This window comes from Lepisosteus platostomus, chromosome 18 (assembly GCF_059453375.1).
Source record: "Lepisosteus platostomus isolate fLepPlt1 chromosome 18, fLepPlt1.hap1, whole genome shotgun sequence".
Lineage (NCBI taxonomy): Eukaryota > Metazoa > Chordata > Actinopteri > Semionotiformes > Lepisosteidae > Lepisosteus > Lepisosteus platostomus.
Window position 1 is genome coordinate 1,429,181 of NC_142628.1, and position 12,171 is coordinate 1,441,351.

Here is a 12,171-nt window from a genome sequence, read left to right on the forward strand (position 1 = left end):
TAATACAAATAAATACAAAGTGCTTTACATTCACTTCCACACTCTGTTCTTGAGGTCTGGAAATTCTGGCCCTACACCGACCCTTCCAGTGTTTCGGGAGGGACGTGATACAGTAAATGCTGCATGTGGTACAAATAACATTCAACCACAAACTGGGAACATGATCAACTTTCTGTGTTCAGACAGACCCAGGAGAGACTGGTTGGTGGTGCTTTGTTTCTCTGTGGGGAAAAATGTGTATTTTTTTCAGTCTTTCTCTTAAACATCTCTGCCTCACATGTGGATCCTGAGGTTTACCATTTGTCAGTAACCTTGAGGGCTGCAGAACTTGAGAAATGAGTGAATGAATGCTCCTGACCTGCATTCCCCACAGCGCAGGCCTACAAATGAAATCTACAATGTTCATTGTTCTCTGTGGTGATCGATTAATCTCAAGTCCACCACGTCTTACAGAGAAGTGACTTTGAAATTTAAGAAGCTAAACTTTCTTGTGGTTTGGAGAAAGTTATTGCAAAATGCCTGCTGCAGTTTTTCTTGCATGTATCAAGTGAATACACACACCCATAGAGTAGATTACATTTTAAAATATTGAGCAATGTATTCAAATCAAAAGCAGTGTTGACAAATTTTGAGTATTATTAAATTTACTCTGAACCATAAAATATTTTTGGACTCTGTGTAAACAGGCTCATATTTTTAAAGTGCCAAGAGGTGCGAAAGTAAAAGATTTTCAGGCCTTTCCATAAGTTCCAATTTTCAGTTCCAGAGTATGAAATGCATTTAGAAATACATTTCTACAAAGTACTTTTATGTTCGGTATTTATCTTGCTAGAGGTAGGCCTTTCTGCATTTCATGTCCGTGTGTGAATCATGTTTTAATCCTCCGTTTTTAGTCCGTTTAGGCAGTTAGTCTCTCTCCCAGTCTGTGCCAGGCAGGGGAAGAAATAACAGAATAGAATACCTTAATGCCTCTGTGCTCGAGATTCTGGGGTAGGTAAGAATGGATTTCACCTCTTATCCTCTTGAGTGCTGCCACTGCTATCCATCACGGCCTAAAACACATTCGAGTTCTTTCTAGCTCACGTGTGAATCACTCTCCCTGAAATGGGAAGAGATAAACTACTGCCAATTGCCTAAAAGGAATGAAAGCATTTTAATGGAATCCAGATAATATTACCGATTGCCGTTCTCCAGGAGATTTGTGCCATTTGTCACCACTTGAAAACCCGTGCCTCATCCTTCTTTAAAAATTGCTCAAAATCATTATGTTCTGTAATTTCTTATTTCCCAAATCTCTGGGGTTTCACTGGAAAACATGTTTTAACCTATTTTTTATATTGTTGCCTTGGTAACTGCAGTCCTACAATCTGATTTTTTTTAGATTGTGTGGGTCAGAAACGCTTTTCTGACTTTCCTTTCATTCCTGGGTAGGGCTCAAAGTAGTGATGATGATGATGATGGTTATTAGTTTTTGAAACGGATGCTGTTACATGTCGTTTTGATTAACTCGGTCTCATTTAGCCCACCCTGGTGAGGAACGTGCTGATCTGAAGCCAGGTTGTTCCTTCCAAGTGGGAGTTTGGAGAAGTTAGCAGAATAAAGTGGTCTGAAACGCACACTGTACACTATTTTACAACACAATTAAAGACTACTTTACAGCTGTAGTTGAAAGAGAAGTAGAGCTACGTTTGGTTTTTCCTTTACATTTAAGTTTTTCAAGAGTTTTCAAACTTTAAAACAAATGGGAAATTATCCCATAAAGAAGCAGTGTATGAATAATGAATGCACAATTTAGGCATACTACAATAAATGTAAACATTTTAATCAAATTAATTTTCATCTTCACGTGTTTCAGGCAAATGTTGGTAGGTAACATGGCTTTAAATTCATCACATACTTTATTTTACTGTAGTATTAATAAATGCTTCAATGCTTTGTTTGTTTGTGATTTTGTTTAATTATATTAATAAAATACAATCCCATTAAGCACAGTTACCAACACACAATAAATAAACAAGCTGAGCTGTTTGCCGACAGAAGATTTTATTTTGTTTTGACCCAGCTGCTACGCACTTTTATTTAATATTCCCGTCCAAAATATTTGTTCACAATATTCAATGTGTCCAGTGGATATACAAAACAGCTGTGAGGACTTTGGTGAAGTATAGGAAGAAGAGCTGAAATAACATGTTGAATTTTTCCAGTCAACCTTTATACTCCCTTATAAGGAACCAGAGAGGTCAGAATACTTTCTCTTAAACTAGAAAAGGGAACTCGACAGTGTGGTAAAAGCACTAGGGTTCACTGCAATTTCTGGATAAGAGGGCTGTTACTTCTCAATTGCGAGCTTCCTGTTATTCCAAAACATAGAAAACAAAACAGCACAACAGTATGAAAAGCTCTGTAGATGCATAGTGGCTCAGAGCACCGAGGAGAAAATCTGCTATCTTGGAGACTGGGTGCCTGTACAGAGGGAAATGTTCAGGAAAATCTAGGTGGTTGCTATGAAATTTTCATTACATAAGTGAAACATGGCAAACAGGAAAAAAAATCTGGGATCCGTGTATCCATTATGAGAAAGCAGTTCGTTTCTGGTAGGGCTGATGACAACACTGAAACCTCTCCCGGAAAAACAGATCTCAGGAGAGGACTATAACCTGTAAAGAATGCCCAGCTGTTGCAGGGCATGCACAGGGACAATCTAGAGATGCCAGCACATCTCTGGGGGTGGGAGCAAACGGGAACACTGAGATAAAACCCATGAAGGGAACCTGTGAGCTCCACACGGAAGGACACCCCGTCTGGAATTCAGCCATGAGCTGTGAGGCTGCTGCACAAACCTACGCTCTACGCTTCAGTCATTAACTCCAGTCTTTGCTTTTATGAGCCTGCCAAACAGTGGCTACCCATAGTGATTGGAAAGACTTTTCTTTTACTTTCAAGTTAACCAAGATGGCCGTCCAGCCGCAACGCTCTTGTAATCTGACTCAAATTCTAGACCCAAGAGCTGTGAGACAGCAATGCGTCTGCCAAGCCACAGAAGGACCGTTGCAGGCCTGCTTATCCTACCTGCAGTGTCAATATGTCTATCGTGCTTTCAGCAATTTCACTTGTTATGGTTTTGCAAAAAAAGATTAGAGTCAGGAGGTGACACACAAAGACCGACTGCGAACCACCACTGAGAAATAGGTCAGAAAACTACAGTGACTATTCTCATTTAGCATGCTTGTCCAATTTCAATTAGTACAACTCATTAAGTAATGAGCAAAAATGAAAAGTAGAGAGGTAGTTTTTTTTTTGTCTGGTTTCTACTTTCATTCCTCTTTATATGTGCTGGAATCTGCAAAGCATTCACAGCAGCCCTATTTATAGAGACTGGAGTTATCAAGTCTATTAATTTAGTGCCATGGCCCTCAGGGATTCATACACTGCTGTTAAAATCTTTTAATTTATATGTTAATTTATCTGGAAAAAAAACCTCTTCATTAAGTCTCATAAGTAACTTCTTTGAGTGAAATCTGTATTGTTAGGTATTTTGATTTATTATCAGAAAGTCGCTTCTCTTGCTGAGGAGCGAGGCCTTGAGGACTTGGAGCACGGCACTGCTGTCACTCTGGGACATCAGCCTGTCACACAGACAGAGAGAAAGAGACCCGTTAGAATAGCCAGTCATACTTAGCCAGCATATCATTACGAGGTGCAAGGATCCAAGAGCACCAAAGCAAAACCCAGGCAGGCTCAGGAGGACATTCAAGCTCCACACAGAAGGCACTTCAGGGCAGGACCGAACACAGGACCCAAGAGCAGTGTGGCAGCAGCTCTTCCCTCCCTGTCACCCAGCGTGTGTTTTTTAAAATAAAATCTTCCAAGACTCCAAGCTGCTGAAGAGTCAAAGTAAAACATTAATTTCTGTGTAAGCATTTTGATATTCTAAACCATGTTATTCTAATAAATATTTTAGTTAGCTAGCTTGGCAAGTTAATCAAAATGAACTAATAATATAAGAGTTAATTACACCAACTCTTTTCTGTAAACAGCTCATTGAGAACTGAACTCACAACGACATAAATTCTGAGCTTGTATCTGAGATGAACTTTGAACTTTCCAGAGCTGATGGTACATTTTCATTCTCATCCAGGTCTGCTCATCCTAAATTGATCAGAAATGAACAGTTTTTTTTATTCAGAAATAAGTTGATATACAGTAATAATAAGAGAAAGCTCTTTATTAGCAAGTTAAGGAGAGACTGCATGAGGTATGTTGGACATGATGCACTTTTTAAACTAAGGACTAAGTGCAGAATATAAATTCTACAGAAGCAAGCAGATCAATTAGACATTTCAGTTAGCACCAGAAATTAAAGGTCCAGTTGGAACGAGACACAGCAGTCCCTCAGGACCAGAGCTGAGAGCCACAGCACTGAACATCTGTGAAGTAAAAGCACAGTTCTTTTTATTGTCAAGGGTCTCAGACTGTTACCATCGTAACAACATTTCCAATACATTGTTTTGGTTGCATTGGACACATTTTAGCAATAGATAAGGTACTTATCTACTTAAGGTAATTTCAAGCAGAAGGACATTGAGGTGTACCCTCTCGGTCTGTCGAGTCACCCTTTTTATTGAGACCCTGTAAAGAAGGCAGCAGGTAGAAAAGAAGACTATTTCATGAAAGCAGGAGACACAGGACAGAGCGGCTTTGTGTTTGGGCACTTGTAAAACACAGGATGTAAACAGAGTATGATGGAAAAACAAACTGTAGGGGGGAGTGTGACTAACAATTATAAATATCCATTCATTCCTCATAGCACACTAATGCCGAATCTCTGTGTGGTGTCCTAATTAACAATAAGACTGCAGACATTCAGGTTGTTTCAAAGGCCTTAATTAAAGGGGCCCATTAGAATCATTGTGTGAGCTGAAGGACAGGGGGCTTGACCAGGCCTTTTTGAAATGAAAATGATGGCACTCAGAATACAGACGAGGGCACTTCATCGCTGGGGGAGGTTTTTGTGTGGGCAATGGCCCTTTTTGTAAATTGCTCTGTACCTCTTCAGCTGAGCTGAGAACTGGTCAAAATGTATTTAATCGTGCATGGTAGGGCTCATTTTCATGTTCTGGTGTCTTCAAACAAAAGAATCAAGTAAGATCCTGGCTCTAGTCTTTATTATATAATTGGGCTGTATCATTACAAAAACACTCCTGTTCTAAAGACAGACTCTTCTGTTTGTTGTCTGAAAGTAACAGCTCAGAGTTTTGAAGACATCCATCCATCTTCTAACCACTTTACCCCGTACAGGGTCACAGAAGAGCTGGGGCCTATTCCAGCTCTCAGCAAGCAATGGGTCCAAGGCAGGATACACCCTGGACAGGACACCAGTCCATTGCAGGACACAAAGACAGACATGCATACGCTCACTCAAGCCAAGTGACCCAGTATGTTTTTGAACTGTAGGTCGAACCTAGAGCACCTGGCAAAACCCCACACAAACACAGGGAGAACAGGCAAGCTCCACGCAGACAGCAGCCCAGGTCTGGAATTGAACCCAGGGCCTCAGTGCTCTTTCTGATAAAGGATAGAGTTCTAGTGCTATCTGCCCCTTTTTGATACATCCGTCTTTTTCACCAAGTGACTTAACTTCAGACTATTTGAAGGTTTGCGACTGAAACATATGCTGATTCACTCTGAGGTGAGCAGGAAATGGAACAGAAAACATAAGCACATTTCAAAAGGTTACAGATGAGAGGCTGGGCACCTTATTTCATACTCCCACCACTGTTAGGGTAAAGATGTCCCCCTTGTTCCTTCTTTTACAGTAAATGCACTTCCACAAATTTTCCACCTTTGTGCTCTGAATGCATTCACAACTTCCTTTCCTTTATATTTTGCTTGTTTGCTGTAAACTCCCCCCACCGCCTGGCTGATCCTGTCCTCTCTGCTGCTGTGACTGGTGGTATTTTTACTGCAGCACTTTGTTAGGACAAACGCTTGGCTTCAATTCCTGTAACCCTCAGTAAATGTACGTCAAGCAACTTCTAAATCACTCTAGGAAACAATTTTGCTTAGATCTAAGGGTCAAGTGAACACAGACCATCTGTCTGTAAAAAGCAAAGTCTGTAAACTGAAATGCACGGGTCACTTTTTGAATTCAAAATATACACACAGTGTGTGCAACAGGGCACGTTGACACAAGCAAGGGTACAAACACAACCTAAAGCTGTTAATGTAGATTATACTCTTGACTCCTAACCTACAAGGCCTGCTTCATTTGATTTAGAGAGTTTTAAGTGTCATTTCATAGACAAATTATGAGGCCTTTAATTTAATGGGCTTAAGAGTATAAACTTTTCAACTTCCTTTTTTTGCTGTCTTTCTGGAGCAAGATAATGTTTTGGAAGGACTGGTCTGAGACAAAATTGACCAAAGCTACCATCAGTGCTAGGACTGAAAATAAGCAAATGCCAAAAATTGTTTCACATGATTAAATTTACTGATAGTTCGGCTTTCAGTTAAACCTGTGGTTCGGAACACAGTGTACAGTAGTTTTAAAGTCTTCTCCAACAGAGCACCTGAAGTTCATACTGACATATGATAACACTGGCTATTAAAAACGTAAATGTTAATCCGTCGAATTCCTCAGGTGTTGCAGGGAAATTGCCAGTGTCAAATGCCTGGGCATCTAAACTCCCCTGACACTCTGCATGACCTAGATTCTGGCAGGCAATAGATGCAATTTCCTACACATCAAGAAATTCTGGGAGATGTTGTCTGTGTGAGGACACCAACTTCTAATTCACACAGACCAACAGGGACACCTCTGTTAAGACACTAAATAAAGATGAAAAACCATAGGTCCCACACATGAGGCAAACCATTTTCACCTGTGTGCTCTTCTTAGCCCTTTCGAGTGGCCAAGCACTCTGCGTGGGTGGGAATTATAAATGACGCTGTTAAAAGGCATTTTATTGCGCTTTGTAAAGGGGTTTACGCTCACGATGAAGGGGGCTTTGGCAGACAGTCCAATTTGGCCCTGTCACAGTGGAAACTCTTAGTCCATGCATATCTGGTTCTTTAAGGGCTATTGGGGGTGGGAATTTATGTTTCAGTGTCGTAATGGAAAATGAGGAGGGCTCACTGCACTTCCCTAAACAGGAAATCAATGCTTTCTTGCTGTTTGCTCAGTCTGTATTTACTGATGGCCGGTCTGTAGCTGACAAGGAGAAAGGCAAACTGCAGTAAGGGACTGGGGTTGGGATGGATTCTAATTAACCTCCTTTCTTATGTAATTACAAAAACTTTTTTCTAAAGTTTTTCCTTACTGTTTAGGAAATGAGTGTGATGTATAGTGGGCAACCTGCTTCTTTCTCTGGTCATTAACAACAGAGTTTTCAAGCACAAAGTCAGATGTCTGTAAGTCAGTTTTAAGGGCTGGCCAGTTGTTGAATCTGGCCAGCTGGGAACAAGATGTAAGTCAGTTAGCACATGTCTCAGATTGCCTCTGGATCTGCAATTAAGCGCTAATGGATTTCAGAAGGGGAATTACAGTAAGAGTGGCAAGGAAATTATTCTAAGGTGTGATTTAAAACTAAAAAAGTTATAAAGACTGAAAGAAATGTGCATGTAATGTAAATGAGGGTCTGTCTTGTTTTCTCTCATTTATAATACTTTCTGTCAAAACAAAGCCAAAAACATGTTACAGCACAAGAAGTGGTGAATTTCTGCCACTCCAGTCACTGTTCTGCTCTGAGATGTAATTATTAAGAAACAGACAAGAACTCTTAATGAAGAATTCCCATAGATAGTTTTTCATTTCAACTCTCTTGTTTCAACTCTCAATGTGTTAAATCTCCTAGAATAATGGTGAAGAAGTTTGAAGTCATTAAAATTTATTCCAGTGAAGTATTCTGGAGAGGAAATTTGGTTCAGGCACTCATCGGATACACACCCTGAAGAGGAGATATGACCTATAATACTTTCATCAACCATCCATCCATTGTCTAACCTCTTTATCCTTTACAGGTGTGTCTACCCTGGCACACAGCAGGCACAAGGCAGGATTCCCCCTGGACTGGAGGCCAGTCCATCACAGGACACATAGAAACAAACACACACACACACATTACTCTCACATCAAGACCGCTTTCCGAGAGCCAGGTTACCTCCCAGCATGTCTTTGGACTTTGGGAGGGAAACCAGCATACCCAGAGCAAACCCACACGAACACTGGGAGAACATGAGAACTCCCAGCTCCGAGCTTGAACCCAGGGCCCAGTGCCGAGAGGCAGCGGTACTGCACTGTGCCGCCCTGCTAGGAACTCAACCAGGAGAGTTAAATAGCGAAAGGCTGCTCGATAGTTATAAAGTGGAGAGCAAAGCAAAGTCAAAGCAGCCAGGGTTACACAATACAGTCATTGTATACCTTTCTGTCAGGCCTGCAATGGTACCAATTTACTTGAAGCCCTTTAGTCTAGTTGAGCTGTTTTGGTAAAATGACTTGGCTGAGGATAGGAACATCTGTGTTTGCTTAAAAACATTCTGATGGAAAAACAAAACAGGCCTGAAGGGACACGTGTGGCTCCCCCACGCAGTCACGGGAGGGAATGGGGGGGAGTGTAGTGCTGGATTTGCTGTTTTCTGTGGTTTGATGCTTTGCTGTCAGACACTAAGCATTACTAAGTGGTTTGCAATCTCTTGAGATTGGGAACTAGTGTAATCCATAGGCTTTGAAAAGATGGACCTGTGGCTTGTTTAGCAGCAGTTACATAAACTCACACACAACCATCAAACAATCTGCTTTTCTGGGGGCACAAAGAATGAGTGTTCCTAATATTATGTGTTGGGTCTGTTGGGTAATATTTATTCTGCCAGGGTCTAGTGTTCATGGGGAAAAAGGGAACAGGGCGTCTCATCTTCTTCACTACCTAACAGTTAAACATTTCTGGTTCCCGTCTCTGTGGTGACGAGCAAAGGTTAAGGGACTGAACATGTGCATAAAAACAAGACTTTTTGTTGTAGTTCTGAGAGTATAACTTTGAGAATGCTAAATAAACAATTAAAGACAAATTGCATTTTGCAGTTGGCACCTTTTTTTCCCCAAGAGCATGGACTCCTTGCTAATCTGGGAGAAAAGGGAAGAGGTTTTTCTGAGCAGGAGAAGGCTGAGGCGCAGGGCAAGGCAGAGCTGCACTGCAGCCCTCACTGCGCCTCGCTGTGCTGCCCGCTCCTGTGCCAACGGCCCGGCCTCATGCGCCCCCGGCACAGCCCGAGGGCAGCCGAGTGTGGCTGACTGGACTCGACCAGAGCAGTCATGGAAAACTCCCGATTCTTCCACTGACACTGAGGCCTATTATCTGTTAATGCTGTTCACATTCTGGATTCATTTTAACACAGTTGAAGAGGATGCAGAACTGCAGACCTCGTCTCTCTGCTTACCCAGTGAGCTGTGAGGAGAATTATGAGGTGACTAGGTGAAGAATCCTCTTGGACCAGACTCGTTTGCCCTTTTTATTTTAGGCTCTTCTATGGTGAGCCTCATCTGGGAGACCTTAGCAAAATCAGTTCTTACAGGACAGGGATGTCTGGCTCCAGTCCCTCAGACCCACACTGTCCTTTAGGTTTTCGTTCCACCTCTGATCTTAAGGACTTAACTCATTGTGTTTTTAGGTCTTTAAACACCTGCTTTTGCCCTGATCTGCTGGTTTGGGAATCTGAATCTGAGGAGTAAGTCTTGTCAAACTATGTCAAAGGTCATTAACCCTATCCCAAGCCTGTAAGTTGTACAAAAGCATATTCCATCCTAAATAACTCATCGCACGCCTTGTTTAATGTATTCCAGTTTAAACATGAACGGCTTCAGGTTCTCATTTATGCCTTGGCCAGAACCCTGCTCAACAGCTGATACTCTTGCTCATGCTTATGTGTATTGTTTGTGTATTTGTCTTCAGTGTCTGCTGCTGTAAAACAAATTGCCTCTTGGGAATAATAAAGACATTCCCCGTCTCAAGTACAAGAATCTGGCCATGGGGAATGCAGCTACGCTTTCATGGTCCACAATAAAAGCGATATTTAGAACAGTCTGAACAAGGAAGAGCCAATACAAAGGTCTACAGCTCTGGTCCTAAAAAGCCATATTCTTGCAGAGTAGGCATCTGAAGAACATGGTCAAATCTTCTGATTAAGGCTGCAGAACCTGGCCCCATGAGAAAGAAAAGTCCATGTTAGGCTTGTCCAACACAGGTCTTTCGCCTGTGTCATCCAGCTAATGCAGCTCTTAATGACAGTAATCCGCTCATTGCTCGGATTTGTTTGGCCAATGCAACAGCTTCTTGCAGCTCTTCAGGTGCTGGTGCTTTAAAAGGAAGCCAGCAGACACATCGACTCTTCCAGGACCAGGACTGGACGCTCATGGTGTTCATTCAGATACAGAGACCCAGCAATAAGGATAAAAAAATTGCCTTTCTGTTGCACTCTGGTTATTTGTACAATGTGCACTGAAAAAAGGACAGAAACATGGCTCCCAGCGTTCCCACAAAAAGTCATTAGAGGATTCGCTTTTAATGCTTTATGTAAGACCATAATTATTTGTGTTTTTTACTCCTACTGTACAGTACTTTAGATTATTTTATATAAGCTGCTAGGCATGGGTCTAGGTAAAAATAAATAAAAGCATGTTTTTTAACTGAAAAGATTTTATTAAATGTACAATTCCTAGGTTTTGTTTGATTGTCAGTTCCTAAAGTTACTGATGATCTTGCTACAGTAGTTCATTACTCAGGAAACCGATAAGATGAACACAACAACAATATGAGGTTTGAATGGGTTTCCATAGGCATTTTAGTTTGATTTGTCCAGATGTGAGTGCATCTGATATGTGATTTATTTTTCCTGCCTCAAAAGTCTTACGGCTTTGGGACAGTTACTTAGGATTTTATTTCTATACTACCCATACAGTTAGCCTTTGATTAGTATGACTGTGTCTAACCTGGTCCTGGACATCTGGTTTCTATTCCTGTTAAACACTGTATTTTCAATGGCTTGATTGGATGTTTATGACTTGTATAATCAAGTAAAGGTTTATTCCAGGCTGAAAACAGAAGAAAAGAAACACAATGTTTTGGCTGTGGAGACTTCTTCAGGTGTGACACCCGAAGCATCACACCTGAAGAAGGCTCCACAGCTGAAACGCTGTTTTTTTTCTTCTGTTTTCAGCAGGAATAAACCTTTACTTGATCCTTTGCAGCCTACACATGATGACACAGCTCCCTACTTGAACTACTTGTATAAGCAGCATATTAGCTGTAATTAGTTCAGTCTAAGCTGTTAGTATTTAACCAGGTGATTACTGAGGTAGAAATGTTTAAAAAAGTATTTGGTCACTTGTTAAATAATTAACTACTTATTTATGTCCAAGTTATTTCTATTTTAAAAAAGTTTTGACTTTCTATTCACAACAGTCAACACTGTAAATTCTTCTGATTTAGGCTGCAGTTAGAGTTAGAGATAGTTAATTGATTCTGCAGAGCAAAGAAGTGTAATTTCTTCAGTTTATGTTTTTATTTAAATGCTGAAGAAGTCTACTGGCTTGCTGAGCTTGTCTGAGGTTGTCTGTGCTGTACTGAGCCCTTTCAGAGTATTCAATAGCACGCAGCTTCCACAAGAGGGCGCCGGCGGGCTGCGCTGCGGCTATCTCGCCTGCTGTCTCTGTTTTGCTCTTTTCCTGTGAAATGCCCCTTTGCTAGCTTGTGCAGAATGACTGACACGGACCAAAGTTATCCCGGAATAAGGACAGCACGCATGTGCCGTCAACCCGGATGTAAAATGTACGCTTCTTCCCCCATTTTATTGTGTGGCCAAAATAACCAGTCTTACCGTTTCGGGAGACTTGTCACCTCCAGCCCCTGCAAGCCGAGCGAGCTGTCCCGGGCCAGTCCGGGCCGGGGGCTCGCAGCTCGTAATAGGGAGTTCGGGCGACAGCCGCAACACCAGCAGTGCACAGACCTGCAGCGTTTCACTCGGGCTGAAATGAAACAGATAAGTGCTAAAGAAAACCCGGGGTAAATAATTGGCTATTCGTATAGCCCGATGCACACCAGCTGTAATTAGTTCAGTCTAAGTTGCTAGCATTTAACCAGGTGGTTACTGGGGTAGAAAAAAAAACCAGTAAGCGTTACG

At 41.6% G+C, this 12,171-nt stretch overlaps 1 long non-coding RNA gene across 1 annotated transcript; it reads right to left on the minus strand.

The window, feature by feature from the left end:
- Positions 1 to 1,933: 1,933 nt before the first annotated feature.
- On the minus strand, positions 1,934 to 12,007 carry LOC148645432 (uncharacterized). Its single transcript, XR_015928079.1, has 2 exons — positions 11,869 to 12,007; positions 1,934 to 3,626 (listed from the first exon to the last, which is right to left on the minus strand). It is a non-coding gene; the product is annotated as an uncharacterized LOC148645432 (long non-coding RNA).
- Positions 12,008 to 12,171: the final 164 nt, after the last annotated feature.